Genomic DNA, 14435 nt, shown 5'->3' with positions numbered 1-14435 from the left:
CTCATCCACAGCAAGGGAGAATGCAACGAAATCTTTTCCCTTTTCCATCAGCTGGTCATACAGATTGGTGGCAAGATCACATGTGCGATCAGCTACTGTGTTTCTGCTCAGGCTCACGTTTGAAAATGCTTGCTTTTTCTCTGGGCACACAAGGTTACAAACTTTCATCATGCACTTTTTCACAAACTCTCCCTCATTAAAGGGTCGGGCTGATTTTGCGATCTCTGCTGCCACAATATAACTAGCCTTTACGGCAGCCTCACTTTGTGATGTGGCTTTTTTGAACATATTCTGTTGTGAAACCAAACTTCTTTTCATCTCCTCTACTTTCTGTCTCCTTTGAGTTATGTCCAGGTCCTTGTACTTGTCATGGTGTTTCGTTTCATAGTGTCGTCTAATGTTGTACTCCTTAGTTATAGCCACGTTGACTCCACAAACAAGACAAACAGGTCTGTCTTTTACATATGTAAACAGATATTCTTCCTCCCACCTGTCCAGAAAGCTCCGGTTTTCTGCCTTTCTTTTCGCCATTTTTGGGAAGGGGTAGCACGGTGAAAGTTGTAGCGTGAAGTCGCTATGACTACTGTCCGTTTTTTGTTGAACGTTTGGACGTCCTACTGCGTTTCTGCGTCCTGTCCTAATTGACGCGCCAAAACAACAGCAGAGCATTCATCAACCTGAACGAACGATTGCAGAACGAACTTCAGGCTAGCTGACTGTCTGCCGTTATGTTTTAAAATATATGATCAAATGTTTACGGAGTTTAATTTCCATCCGTGACTGTACTGTGTCATGTAATCACGTTATATGTATTACATTAATAATACAATTATGTTCAGTTATCTTCAATTTATGTTTCTCGGCAAAACGAATATGCTTAGCTAGCATATCAGCTTGCCAGTGAGCTAGGTAAGCTATCCGTGGTTAGCTCACGCATTAGCAATATGAACTACAGGGGAAGAACATCGAGTGCACTGATGGTCAATCAATCAGAGATGGGTAGACTACTGGTGATTTGACTAGGCTAATTTTCATATAACTGTCTGGTAGACCTGCTGTTAACCAAGCCAGTTATCGTCGTAGGTTTTCGCCACAGTCAGTTAATGAGCCATTAACTGCTACTACTCCATCGCCGTTTGTGGTGTTTACTTGCTGGGTGACGCTAGCTGACCGATCGTTCGCAAGTCACTTTTTACCGAATAAAAATTAACACTGTCAGCGGTGATTAACAAATCTACCAAGTATTTTAATAACTGATCTACAGGCGTGTAAATATGACAACGCACTTTGAAGAGCAAGTTTTCCACCTGTTGCATAAAGACAAAAATAATGTACATTGAATTTCTAATTATTATTATTTTCTTGCTAGCTTCTAGCTTTGTCACATTCGTGCAGCATAACCCAGGTAGACATTTACGGAATGTACACGACTGACAAGCCGTCAAACACGTTTGACAGATGGAATATTTGCCGGTTAGGGTTAGCTAGCTAGTCAAATGGCTTGGTAGCCGAAGTTGCGAACTGTTTTAGCATAGGCTACTGGACTACCACATATACTAGCAAATAAGCGTTAGCTGATTACGCTTTCTGCCAACTAATTATTTGGTTAAGTGGGCTAAAGGAAATAGTAAAAATGACTCGGCTACCGCAAAACTTCAGATGAGGATTATTTTATGGTCGTCTAGTGCAGCTGTAAATAGCACACGCTATAATGAAACCACTACAAAATGGGAAGCCTGCATTTTCTGACTTCGCACAGGTGGACCGTGGTCGGAGCACAGTCTCTGGGTCGGAGCCGCAATGTCAAGGCCAAGAGACGCCACCTCCCACCCCAGTGACCACAGATTGTAGCCCCTACTGTAGCTCAGTCCTCCGCAGTAATCCGGAAGTGACGCAAGCTGTACCTCATTGGTCCAGAACAAATATTGGCACTGTATACTGGAGCCATCCGTAGTGGCGCTAGTGAGCAACCAGGAACTACAACACCTGGAAATGAGCTTCAAAAACGAAGTCTGGTTTTGGCCGCTTGGCAGCAAGGCACGCAGTAATGGCGGCGCTGCTTTACTTCCGGGTTTCGCCGGATTTGTCTATAATACTGGCGGGCGCAGCTCTAGTAGTCATTTGGGATTGCTTCGCGGGCCAAATATAATTACACTGCGGGCCAAATTTGGCCCGCGGGCCAGAGTTTGACACCCATGTGTTAACTGCTTGTGTGATGTTTTTGTGTATAGTCTGAAATTATTTTTTAAAAGAGTGTCACGGTACGGGTAGGGGGGACCCAAACGCAGGGGGAAAAGAAAACACAAATCCAAAATGGGAGGGGAACAAAGACTTTACTAAAGACAGGCAAACAAGCAGGGAACAGACAAGGCCACAAAGGGAAAAAACACAAACTCAAAAAATCTCTAAATAAAACAGAAAACAAGAGGAACTCAAACACGGGCAGGGCAGAACACGGTCAGGGCAGAACGCAGGCAGGCAGAACACAAGGGCAAATCAACAAGTCAGGAACAAAACAAGTCAGGAACAAAACAAGTCAGGAACAAAACAAGTCAGGAACAAAACAAGTCAGGAACAAAACAAGTCAGGAACAAAACAAGTCAGGAACAAAACAAGTCAGGAACAAAACTAGTCAGGAACAAAACTAGTCAGGAACAAAACTAGTCAGGAACAAAACTAGTCAGGAAAAAATACAGGCAGGTACATACGGTTTTCAAACAGAATTCAGGAACAAACACAAGAAGGCAGGTACATGAAAGTCAGGAAACAAACACAAGCAGGCAGGTACATGGAAGTCAGGGAACAAACACAACTCGGGAACAAACACAAACAGGTAAAAAAAAAACGCAGGCAGGTATAATGGTCTGAACATTCATCGGCAACAAACACAAGGAACCAGCACCCGAGTCAAGGGAACAGAGAACTTAAATAGACAGGGGTAACAAGACACAGGTGAACTCAAAAAACAATCAAACCAGAAGGAGGGGATAAGACACAGGTGGGAACAATGATGGGATAACGAGACAATGAAACAATCATACAATTAACAGGGGGGAGCAGGAGGACACAAAACAGAAGTGCCGCCATCTGGCGGCCCAACAGGGGAAACACAGACAGGAAAACAGGACCATGACAGTACCCCCCCCAAGGGACGGATCCTGACGTCCCAGGAGGCCGACCCGGGGAGGGAGTCAACAGAGGGGGGGCTAGAGACAGGACTCAGACAGGAACAGGGACTGGACACAGAACTGGGGCAGGAACAGGACTGGACTGGACAGGACAAGACTCAGGGCTGGACTGGACAGGACAGGAACAAGACAAGAACAAGACTCGGGGCTGGAGGGGAACTCGGGGTTGGACGGGAACTCGGGCTGGACGGGAACTCGGGGCTGGACGGGAACTCGGGGCTGGAAACAGGACTCAGGGCAGAAACAGGACTGGACAAAAACAGGACTGGACAGGAACAGGACTCAGGGCAGAAACAGGACTGGACAGGAACAGGACGGGACTCAGGACTGGAACGGGACGCAGGACTCGGGACTGGACTCGGACGGGGGAACAGGACTCGGGACTGGACTCGGACGGGGGAACAGGACTCGGGACTGGACTCGGACGGGGGAAACAGGACTCGGGACTGGACTCGGACGGGGGAACAGGACTCAGACAGGAACACCGGGAGACCTACAAGGACAGACAAAGGGACAAGCAGGCGGGGAGACACACGGCAAGACCTATAGACATGCTAAGGGACAGACAGAGAGGGAAGGAGGGGGTGAACTCTGACACACAACCTGACACACGGGAGACATGACAAGAAACACGCAGACTGACACGCAGACAGACAGGCAGACAGGCGGGAGAACACCTTGGCCGTCGAGCTGACGGCCTGGGGAGCAGACAGACAGGCCAACATACTGGCTGACAAACAGGTGGGCAGACAGGCAGACAAACAGGCGGGCAGACAAATAGACACGGGGGCCGGGGAACACACAGACACATGGTTGGGAACACTAGGTACATTAGGTGGAGTGCGGACTCTGGGGGGAGGACGGACACTGGGGGGAGGGCGAACACTAGGGGAGCGAGAACACTAGGGGAAGCACGAACGCCAGGGGAAGCACGAACGCCAGGGGAAGCACGAACGCCAGGGGCAAGGTGTGGACACTAGGGGAGGAGGAGAACACTAGGGAAAGAACGGACACTGGGGGCGTGAGAACACTAGGGGAAGCACAAACGCCAGGGGGAGCACGAACGCCAGGGGAAGCACGAACGCCAGGGGAAGCACGAACGCCAGGGGGCAAGGTGTGGACACTAGGGAGAGCAAGAACACTAGGGGAAGAACGGACACTGGGGGGCGCGAGAACACTAGGGGGAGCACGAACACCAGGGGGAGCACAAACGCCAGGGGGCAAGGTGTGGACACTAGGGAGAGCAAGAACACTAGGGGAAGAACGGACACTGAGGGGCGCGTGAACACTAGGGGGAGCATGAACGCTAGGGGGAGAACGAACGCCAGGGGGAGCACGAACGCTAGGGGGCAAGGCAGGTGGCTTAGCCTGCGGGGCGGCCAGAGCAGTCTGCGGCGGCCCCTGCGGGACAACAGATGGAACCGTTGTCCTCTCCGGGGCTCTGGACGGCTCTGGAGGCCTCTCCGGAGCTCTGGACGGCTCCGGAGGCCCCCCGGGACTCGAGGCGGCTGCGGAGGCCCCCCTGGGGCTTGAGGTGGCTCCGGAGGCCCCCCCGGGGCTCGAGGCGCAAGTAAAGCCCGAAACTTGGGTGTAGCAGGCGGCCTCCGCGGAAGGGTCAGAGCAGGCGGGGCCTCCGGGGCTCGAGGCGGCTCTGGGGGCCTCTCCGGGGCTCGAGGCGGCTCTGGGGGCTCTCCGGGGCTCGTGGCGGCTCTGGGGGCCTCTCCGGGGCTCGAGGCGGCTCTGGGGGCCTCTCCGGGGCTCGAGGCGGCTCTGGGGGCCTTCCGGGGCTCGAGGCGGCTCTGGGGGCCTCTCCGGGGCTCGAGGCGGCTCTGGGGGCCTCTCCGGGGCTCGAGGCGGCTCTGGGAGCCTCTCCGGGGCTCCAGGTGGCTCTGGGGGCCCCTCCGGGACTTGGGGCAGAGCAGGCCATGAAGGCCCTCCGGGACTTGAGGCAGAGCAGGCCGTGAAGGCCGCTCGGGACTTGAGGCAGAGCAGGCCGTGAAGGCCGCTCCGGGACTTGAGGCAGAGCAGGCCGTGAAGGCCCCTCCGGGACTCGAGGCAGAGCAGGCCGTGAAGGCCCCTCCGGGACTCGAGGCAGAGCAGGCCGTGAAGGCCCCTCCGGGACTCGGGACAGAGCAGGCCGTGAAGGCCCCTTCGGGACTCGGGACAGAGCAGGCCGTGAAAGCCCCTCCGGGACTCGGGACAGAGCAGGCCGTGAAGGCCCTTCCTGGACTTGGGGTGGAGCAGGCCGAGGGCCCTGCCGTCTGGGCTGGGCAGGGGACAGGAACACAGACCACAGCTGTAGGGAACCCGGCTGGGCAGCCGGACGGGACCGGCGGGACCCCCGCGGGCCGGACCCTGGAAAGATCGCCAATCGAGACCCTTCAAATGATGCAGGGCCGGGAACGCTGGCTGGGCAGCTGGAGGTCTGGCCAACCGGGAGGCAGCCGACCACGGCGCCTCCGTGACCGCCCGCCCCGGGCGCTGGGAAGCTCAAGGGCGAGGGACTCCCAGTCGCTGGGTGGAGAGTCCTCCGGGTCACTCCACCACCCCGGTGGCATGATAAAAAAATAAATAAAAAAAACCTCTGCTGGGTCCGCACTGGCTGGTTCCTTCTGTCACGGTACGGGTAGGGGGGACCCAAACGCAGGGGGAAAGAAAACACAAATCCAAAATGAGGGGAACAAAGACTTTACTAAAGACAGGCAAACAAGCAGGGAACAGACAAGGCCACAAAGGGAAAAAACACGAACTCAAAAATCTCTAAATAAAACAGAAAACAAGAGGAACTCAAACACGGTCAGGGCAGAACGCAGGCAGGCAGAACACAAGGGCAAATCAACAAGTCAGGAACAAAACAAGTCAGGAACAAAACTAGTCAGGAACAAAACTAGTCAGGAACAAAATACAGGCAGGTACATACGGTTTTCAAACAGAATTCAGGAACAAACACAAGAAGGCAGGTACATGAAAGTCAGGGAACAAACACAAGCAGGCAGGTACATGGAAGTCAGGGAACAAACACAACTCGGGAACAAACACAAACAGGTAAAAAAAAAACGCAGGCAGGTATAAATGGTCTGAACATTCATCGGCAACAAACACAAGGAACCAGCACCCGAGTCAAGGGAACAGAGAACTTAAATAGACAGGGGTAACAAGACACAGGTGAACTCAAAAAACAATCAAACCAGAAGGAGGGGATAAGACACAGGTGGAACAATGATGGGATAACGAGACAATGAAACAATCATACAATTAACAGGGGGGGAGCAGGACACAAAACAGAAGTGCCGCCATCTGGCGGCCCAACAGGGGAAACACAGACAGGAAAACAGGACCATGACAAAGAGGCAGTTAATACTGATCATTAATTAAACATTTGCCACACTTAGTACTTGACACCTACAGTTCCATGATTTTTTCTTAGTGTGCATTTATAAATCAACTTGGCTACTGCACTTTGTGGAAACTTTTTGCAATTAATTATCAGGTTTTGCTTCAAAGAATGATACCATTTAATTAATTAAATAATGCTTTAGGAGCTGAGTGCTTAACGCTTGTTGTTCTGGGCACAGCTCGAGGCATGGGCTGGTTTTACCCTTCACAGATGACAGTTTGTCATCAAGTTGACTTTCCCATTGTTATGAGCATCAGGCTTGTGCTGGGTGAGGAAGTGACATCACAGTCAGGTGTTTTAGAATGCTTTGGTTGGGGCAGAGGTATGCTGTTGGTTGGCGTGTGGCAGATTTACTGAATTCTCAGTTGTAATAGTGCATATTAAATGTGCTGGTGGTAGATTTATCACATTCTCGTTATAATAGTGCATATTAAATGTACTGGGTGGTAGAATTATGGCATACCTGCCATCCCGCCAAGTTACGCCTTGGTGGGGGCATGCCCCATACCTATACAGCACCGAGAGCTTGGCACTTTTCAGGGTTCCCCACAGAAATAACCACAACAGCCACAGACACTCAGCCCTTAAAAACATAAAATTCTGTACATGCTCACCCCATTTCAACAGACAGAACTCATAAACAACTTCACATGTCCACACAATAAAGCCCCAAACTAAGGAGATTTTGTGTTTTCCCCTTCTTCTTCTTTTCTTCTTATTTTTCCTGCCGCGTATCCCACTAACAACATGTCTCCCCATTGGACAATTTACCGACACCAGCCAAATATTCACCTACACGACCCAATCAAAAAACTTGCATACACACGCAAAATACCATACCTTTTTATTCTGAAACATTCCCAGTTTAAACATCTAGTCTGCTGTGGCCTAGTGGGCAAGGTTACAGTCTTGGGAACACGGGGCCATAGATTCAAGCCTCACCAGTTCACCACTGTGCCATGTCTACTAACTATATTTATTAACTTGTCTACTGTACAAAACCTTCTTATCAGCAAACGCCACGTTTCTACACTCATGTTACCTCGCCCTGTTCTCTATCTAGCCACATACAATTACTACGTATATACGTTCTGCAACTCCCCATTAAAACATTGCATTTTAAATCATGACTCACTCATAATTATAACTACTAATACTGAACATGAAAAAAAGCAAATCAGTGTGATATATTTCACGTTCATTGACCTTCCACTTTAACGGCTAATGTTTTTTACTGACTGTTAGGCCTATAATACCATTCGTTAAGGAAACTAAGCTCGCTCGTGGTCACTTAATTTACCTCGCACTATAGTCTGTGATCATGTCAACCTTCACTTACATGCCCATTCTGCTAAAAACATATTGTTTTAACTATGCAATTTCATCATTTCATCCTAATTTCTCTCACACTGTTGTTATTTTCTCATATGCAAAGCCTGCTGGGACATATGCGTCTGCTCCTATTCTCCACTATCAAGTTTTCCGGTTCTAGTTTAGCAAAACAGCGAAGAGGATTCCCACCTGCAGATAAGCCTATCAAAATGCCTTAAAACCTTACAAACACTAAAAGTGCATCTCCACGAAATAACAGACAATGGAGCAGGACAGAAGGGTACACAAGTTGCGACCTAGGGAGCTCTAATTCTATGGGCTTGCTGATTCTTTGTCAATCAAGGCTCGTTGGATGGCCATCAAATCTGTGAGTACATACACTGCCCATATTTCACCTGCGTTTCTGATGCGTTTACACTACGCCACCGCACCCTTTGTCACAGCTGTTTTACACTGTTTTACATATATAGCAAACCGAAACTGCTAAACGGTACACGCTCATCAGACTGCACAATTCACACAAGGATAGCCATAATCCACAACCGTTTCTTACAGGGTCACTTCGCATTTCTCGCTCTCATAATAAAACGCTTTGCAAAAAGAAATGATATCTCATTAAAAAACACGTTTTCAACGTACAAAAATGCCAAGTTACTCACACATACAAGACATACCCCGTCTGTAACTCATTCATTCAGACTGCCAAAATCCACGCCTGCCATTAAAAGTATTGATATCAAAATTATGCCAAGTTACGGTACTACAAACAATATAGCCTATCTTGCCCCACCGAAATGAAATAAGATGTATTCCAAAGCAATGCTACCCAATATTTCCTCAATTTTTTCAAGTCACTTGGCCCTGTGTTTTTTAATCTTACCATTTTACAATGTCATGCAAACTTTGAGTCAGATCAAAGTGTCAAATATTTAGAATTGCCTCATGGAACACATTGAAATTAATGTAGAAAACTGCTGGTGAGTAACTACAGTTTATACTTGCTTCTGAACTGAATTTGAGTAAATGTACAAGTGATTGTATATTTGCTACGTACAATAAATACTGCATGTGAAATAGATATTGTACATACATACATCAAGAACTTCTTTATCCCCATGGGGACATTTCCCTCGCAGCATGTTACATTCACATTTACCAACAGACATGTACAAAAAAAAAATTTCTCTACAGTTTTCAAATGTCACTTTTTTAAAACGTTTAGAGCGAAATTTGTCTCAAACAATTGTAATTGCTTTTTCAAAAGCAATGTTCTACATCAAAGCAAGATTGAAAAATGACAGATTATATATAAATATAAATGTTAAATATAAATGTAAGTGTTCAATGTAAATGTAATGTTAAATGTAGAAACAAAATGTTTGGAAAATATGCTAATTGGTGGATAATGTCAAGTTTTTGTTTGGAGAAGGTTGGTTTCACCCACACCCATGCAAATATTGCTAGCAGCAGCAGAATCAGCTGCCTCAAAATGACCACAAGAACAAAGCTTTTGCTATGTCAAAATCACAAGATAAGTAAGCCATGAACATGAGAAGGAAACTTTTGTTTTCTTGTGATCAAACGATATGTCAGGATCTTGAGATAACAAAAAACTAGGACTCAAGGACTGTTTGGATGTCGATACTTAATGTTACATATTTTCTCATTTGTGTTGAAATGCTGTTAGTCGGGTCTGGCAGTATTAATCAATAGATCAGGTGAATTCACTTCAGTTTTCATATATTTTGAGTTTTTATGCATTACAATTTCTGCCAAATAACTAATGTAATGTAATGCCTTTCATCCCAAGCTTACCATTTGATGACATAAACACTTTTAGTTTTCTTTTCTTGGAAGGAATTTACAGCTTTTGTTCCTAGCTGGGCTAACTGCGATAATCATTAGCAAGGCTTTGCCTTGTATAGCAAAGTTCAGGTTGGCAATGAGAAGTAGAACTGATACATAGAAGTTAATACAATTTATCATCCAGTTGTATATCAGGGAAATACAACTGGATGATAAAATACCTGTCATGATATAAAGAAGGTGTTTAAACCATACAAGGTCAAAATTGATACAACCAATGTCACTGATCCTCAAACATAACAGGAGAGTTAAGAAATTAAATGCTACATGTAGCTCTGTGAATTACTGGTGTCCTCTATCAATCTATCAGAATGATTTTTAAAAATATTAGCAGATCATCACAATTTCTGGTTTGACCAGAGGTGCGTTCAAGTTTAGCAAACAAGGCAAAGGTTTGCAAACTATTTCAAACTTTTTTCCGTTAGCTTTGTGTTCGCCGCGAACGTTTGCAAACATAAGTGAACAGTCTGAAAAGGTAGTTTGCGGCGAAAAAAGTGGACGCTGGACTGAGGGAAATGTTCCAGATGGGTAGGCTATTTCAATTGAAGATGCCGTTAAGTGTGATCAGTTTTTCAATTATGTTATTGCTAACGCTGGCCAATGTTATTATTGTTCGCTAGCTAGCTAGCTATTGTTGTTTTATTATCGTCGCCATGTCTGTTTATGTTTAATGTAAACTATTTGAAATGTTCGTAAAAAGCCGTTCAAAGTGAACTGTTCAAAGAAAACATGTTCGCCACGGACATTCGCCTCTGTTCGCTGAACTTGAACGCACCTCTAATCTGACAGGTATGTCAGATGAATCCAGGAACAAGAAACAGACAAGGAACTGTTGATACCAGGCAGGTCTGTCAGCTGAGGAAAACGATGCACTCTGTCCTGTAATAGCCCTGGTTTTAAGTACATTTAATGCAACTTCGCGAACTATACAAAATAACGTTCATTGTAGCCTACTAATTAGACATTTTTATATCCAAAGAGGTATCATGAAAGAAATCAACAGTCTCTCTGAGGGCCAGAATAAAGACAAAAAAAACTCCAAAGAATCTCACTCCGGTCCAAAACCTGACAACACAACGACACGGGCATCAGTCATTCAGCAGAAACCCAAAACTCCACGAGCCCCGACTGCAGCAGGGAAAGAGACTCGTTCGTTTTCCCGAGTCCTCTCGGCAGAGACTGAACAGCATCCCGCGCTGATGAAGACGTTCTCCGCGAAGCATTTCCCGCTCCTAATCGCCTTTGTGGCGCAACATAAGCGACGGCATATTCGGTAACAGACGAGGAACAGGTGCCGCGGTGGCAGGCCAATTACAATGCCGGCTGCCAAAGAAACAGATATTACCATATTAATAAATATCATAAGAATCTTCCTCATTAGAGGGGAGGAGGAGGAGGAGGAGGAACGCGCGGGTTTTGAAGACGCCGCGCTCCAGGGACCCACGGCCATATTCTCTATTAATTAGGAGACATGATAAATATGTAATGATCGGGAATGAGAAACAGCTGGCATCTGTCCTGACCCAGCGGAGGGGGGGAGGGGGGTGGGTGATGGAACTCTCTGTTGGGGAAGGGGCGGGGGGGTGGGGGGGGGGTAAGAGCATGAATGAAACTGGAGAAGGAGAGGATCGCAGGGGGAGGTGTGTGGGGGTGGTGGGGGAGGGGGTGGGGGCTCACTCCTGCAATTAGTGCCAGACCGGAGCACACAGCGGTCCCGTGTGAGTGACCTGGGGGAGGGTGGGGGGGCAGGTGGCCCGGCTGTCCCCATGAAAGCATCCGGAGAGAGAGGGAGAGAGAGGGTAATTACAGCTGGGCTGGGAGCCGCAGAGATTCCGATCCCAGATTCCCACATCACCACCAATCAGGGAGGAGGGATTTGAGAGGGGTGTGGGGGAGGGGCAGAGTCGAGAGTCACCTGATTAATGTTAATGGACCCAGCTGCTCGCCTGCCACACCCACTTTCTATCACACACACTCACGCGTGCACACACACCCACTCACACACACACACAAACACACACACACACATGCACACACACACACACGCACACACACCCACTCACACTCACTCGAACATACACACGCAAACACACACACAGACACACACACACCCACTCACACTCACTCACTCACACTCACTCGAACATATACACACAAACACACACACAGACACACACACGCACACACACACCCACTCACACACACCCACTCACACTCACTCAAACATATACACACAAACACACACACAGACGCACGCACGCACACACACACACACTCACGCGTGCACACACACGCACACACACCCACTCACACTCACTCGAACATACACACACAAACACACACACAGACACACACACGCACACACACCCACTCACACTCACTCACTCACACTCGCTCAAACATATACACACAGACACACACACAGACGCACGCACGCACACACACACACACTCACGCGTGCACACACACGCACACACACCCACTCAAACATATACACACAAACACACACACAGACACACACACGCACGCACGCACACACACTCACTCACACACACCCACTCACACTCACTCAAACATATACACACAAACACACACACAGACACACACACGCACGCACGCACGCACACACACTCACTCACTCAAACACATACACACACACACTTCTGCTTTCAGTGAGGCTATCAGCCAAAAACAGGGGGCTGGGGGGGTGGTGGGGCACATGAGTCCCTGCCTGGCAAACGCTGCTCATCACACCGCATGGAAACGCCATCAGACCCGCGCAGCACGTCGATGGGGGGGACGAGGGGGGAACGCGGAGGGGGGGGTGGGGGGTGCGTTTCATAATTAAAGGCACTGGGCGCGGCCGTGGAGGCGAAGCACAAAAACCAGGCCGCCGCCTCCCCACCGCCCGGAGACGTAGAGGCCCCGCGGGCCTGTCCCTCTCCCCGCTGGCCTGTCCCTCTCCCCGCTGGCCTGTCCTTCTCCCCGCTGGCCTGTCCCTCTCCCCGCTGGCCTGTCCCTCTCCCCGCTGGCCTGTCCCTCTCCCCGCTGGCCTGTCCCTCTCCCCGCTGGCCTGTCCTTCTCCCCGCTGGCCTGTCCTTCTCCCCGCTGGCCTGTCCCTCTCCCCGCTGGCCTGTCCTTCTCCCCGCTGGCCTGTCAATCTCCCCGCTGGCCTGTCCCTCTCCCCGCTGGCCTGTCCTTCTCCCCGCTGGCCTGTCCCTCTCCCCGCTGGCCTGTCCCTCTCCCCGCTGGCCTGCCCCTCTCCCCGCTGGCCTGTCCCTCTCCCCGCGGGCCGGGGGCTGGGAAATTTAATTTGCGCCGTTCCCTTCTCTACACGGTGACGTGCCGCCAGCTTCCCCCTTAATGGGGAATCGATGGCGGGACGCCTCCGGGCGAGAGCGGCCGCCATTCGCAGACCGGCACGGGGGGGGGGGGGGGCTCGAGTGATGGATTCAAAGAGCTCGCAAATTTTATCGCGTTTCCTGCTAGCGCATCAACCCTCAGAGTCTTCCCCCGCTTCGTCTTCTGAAAGCCAGCGGGCAACAGCATAGTCTGGCTCCCTCTCTCCCTCTCATCATCTTCCATCTCTCTTTCTCTCCCTCTCTCCCTCTCATCATCTTCCATCTCTCTTTCTCTCTCTCTCTCCCTCTCTCTCTCATCATCTTCCATCTCTCTTTCTCTCTCTCTCACCCTCTCATCATCTTCCATCTCTTTCTCCCTCTCTCTCTCTCATCATCTTCCATCTCTCTTTCTCTCTCTCTCACCCTCTCATCATCTTCCATCTCTTTCTCCCTCTCTCCCTCTCATCATCTTCCATCTCTCTTTCTCTCTCTCTCACCCTCTCTTTCTCTCTCATCACCTTCCATCTCTCTTTCCCTCTCTCTCACCCTCTCTTTCTCTCTCATCACCTTCCATCTCTCTCTCTCTCTCTCACCCTCTCTCTCTCTCTCTCTCTCTCATCACCTTCCATCTCTCTCTGTCTCTCCCTCTCTCAGCCCTCCCCCTCTCTCTCTCTCTCATGGAGCTGAATAAATGTATGAGGTTAAAACTTCAATTTCAATAAGCTTTTACTCAGTCATATGACCCATTATCGACTGGAGACCTCAAAACCTCCCAGTCCCCCTTGAGTGGCAGGTTCCGGTCCCGCCCTCATCTTGGCAGAACCACCCAAGCTCCACACCCTTCAACCCAGAAGAGACCCCAAAATCTCTAATGAGCATCCTAATCCAGTCCTGCTGGGGCCCAGTCGGGGTGAAAGTAGGGGGGTAACCTCCTGTATTCCCAGTTCCCGAATTTAGGGGAAGGGTGCAAAGGGGTAGTGGCTTGATTACCCCCCCCACCTCCCACTATGTAAGCCGATGTACAGACACATTAACCCACCAACCACCCACTGAGCCCCTCTTTGAGCACACTTTCAGCACTGACTCGGTGGGGGGGGGGGGGTGCCTAATTTCTCAGCCACACTGGGAACAGTTTCAGCGAAAATTTAATTTGCTCTGAACCAGAACTATCTCCCAGTCCTGCTCCTAAAAATAAAGTACGCGCACACGCACACACCCACACACACATGCAGGCACACACACGCACACACACACACAGACACATCCATACCCACACATACACACACACACACACACACACACGCATGCACA

At 49.4% G+C, this 14435-nt stretch overlaps 1 protein-coding gene across 8 annotated transcripts in view; it reads right to left on the bottom strand.

The window, feature by feature from the left end:
* The window catches only part of LOC118212931 (guanine nucleotide exchange factor VAV2-like), a 206946-nt gene that overhangs the window by 130174 nt on the left and 62337 nt on the right, over positions 1 to 14435 (bottom strand). The window lies entirely within an intron of this gene.

Source organism: Anguilla anguilla, chromosome 14, assembly GCF_013347855.1.
Source record: "Anguilla anguilla isolate fAngAng1 chromosome 14, fAngAng1.pri, whole genome shotgun sequence".
NCBI lineage: Eukaryota > Metazoa > Chordata > Actinopteri > Anguilliformes > Anguillidae > Anguilla > Anguilla anguilla.
This window is presented reverse-complemented; position numbering and strand designations above follow the sequence as displayed.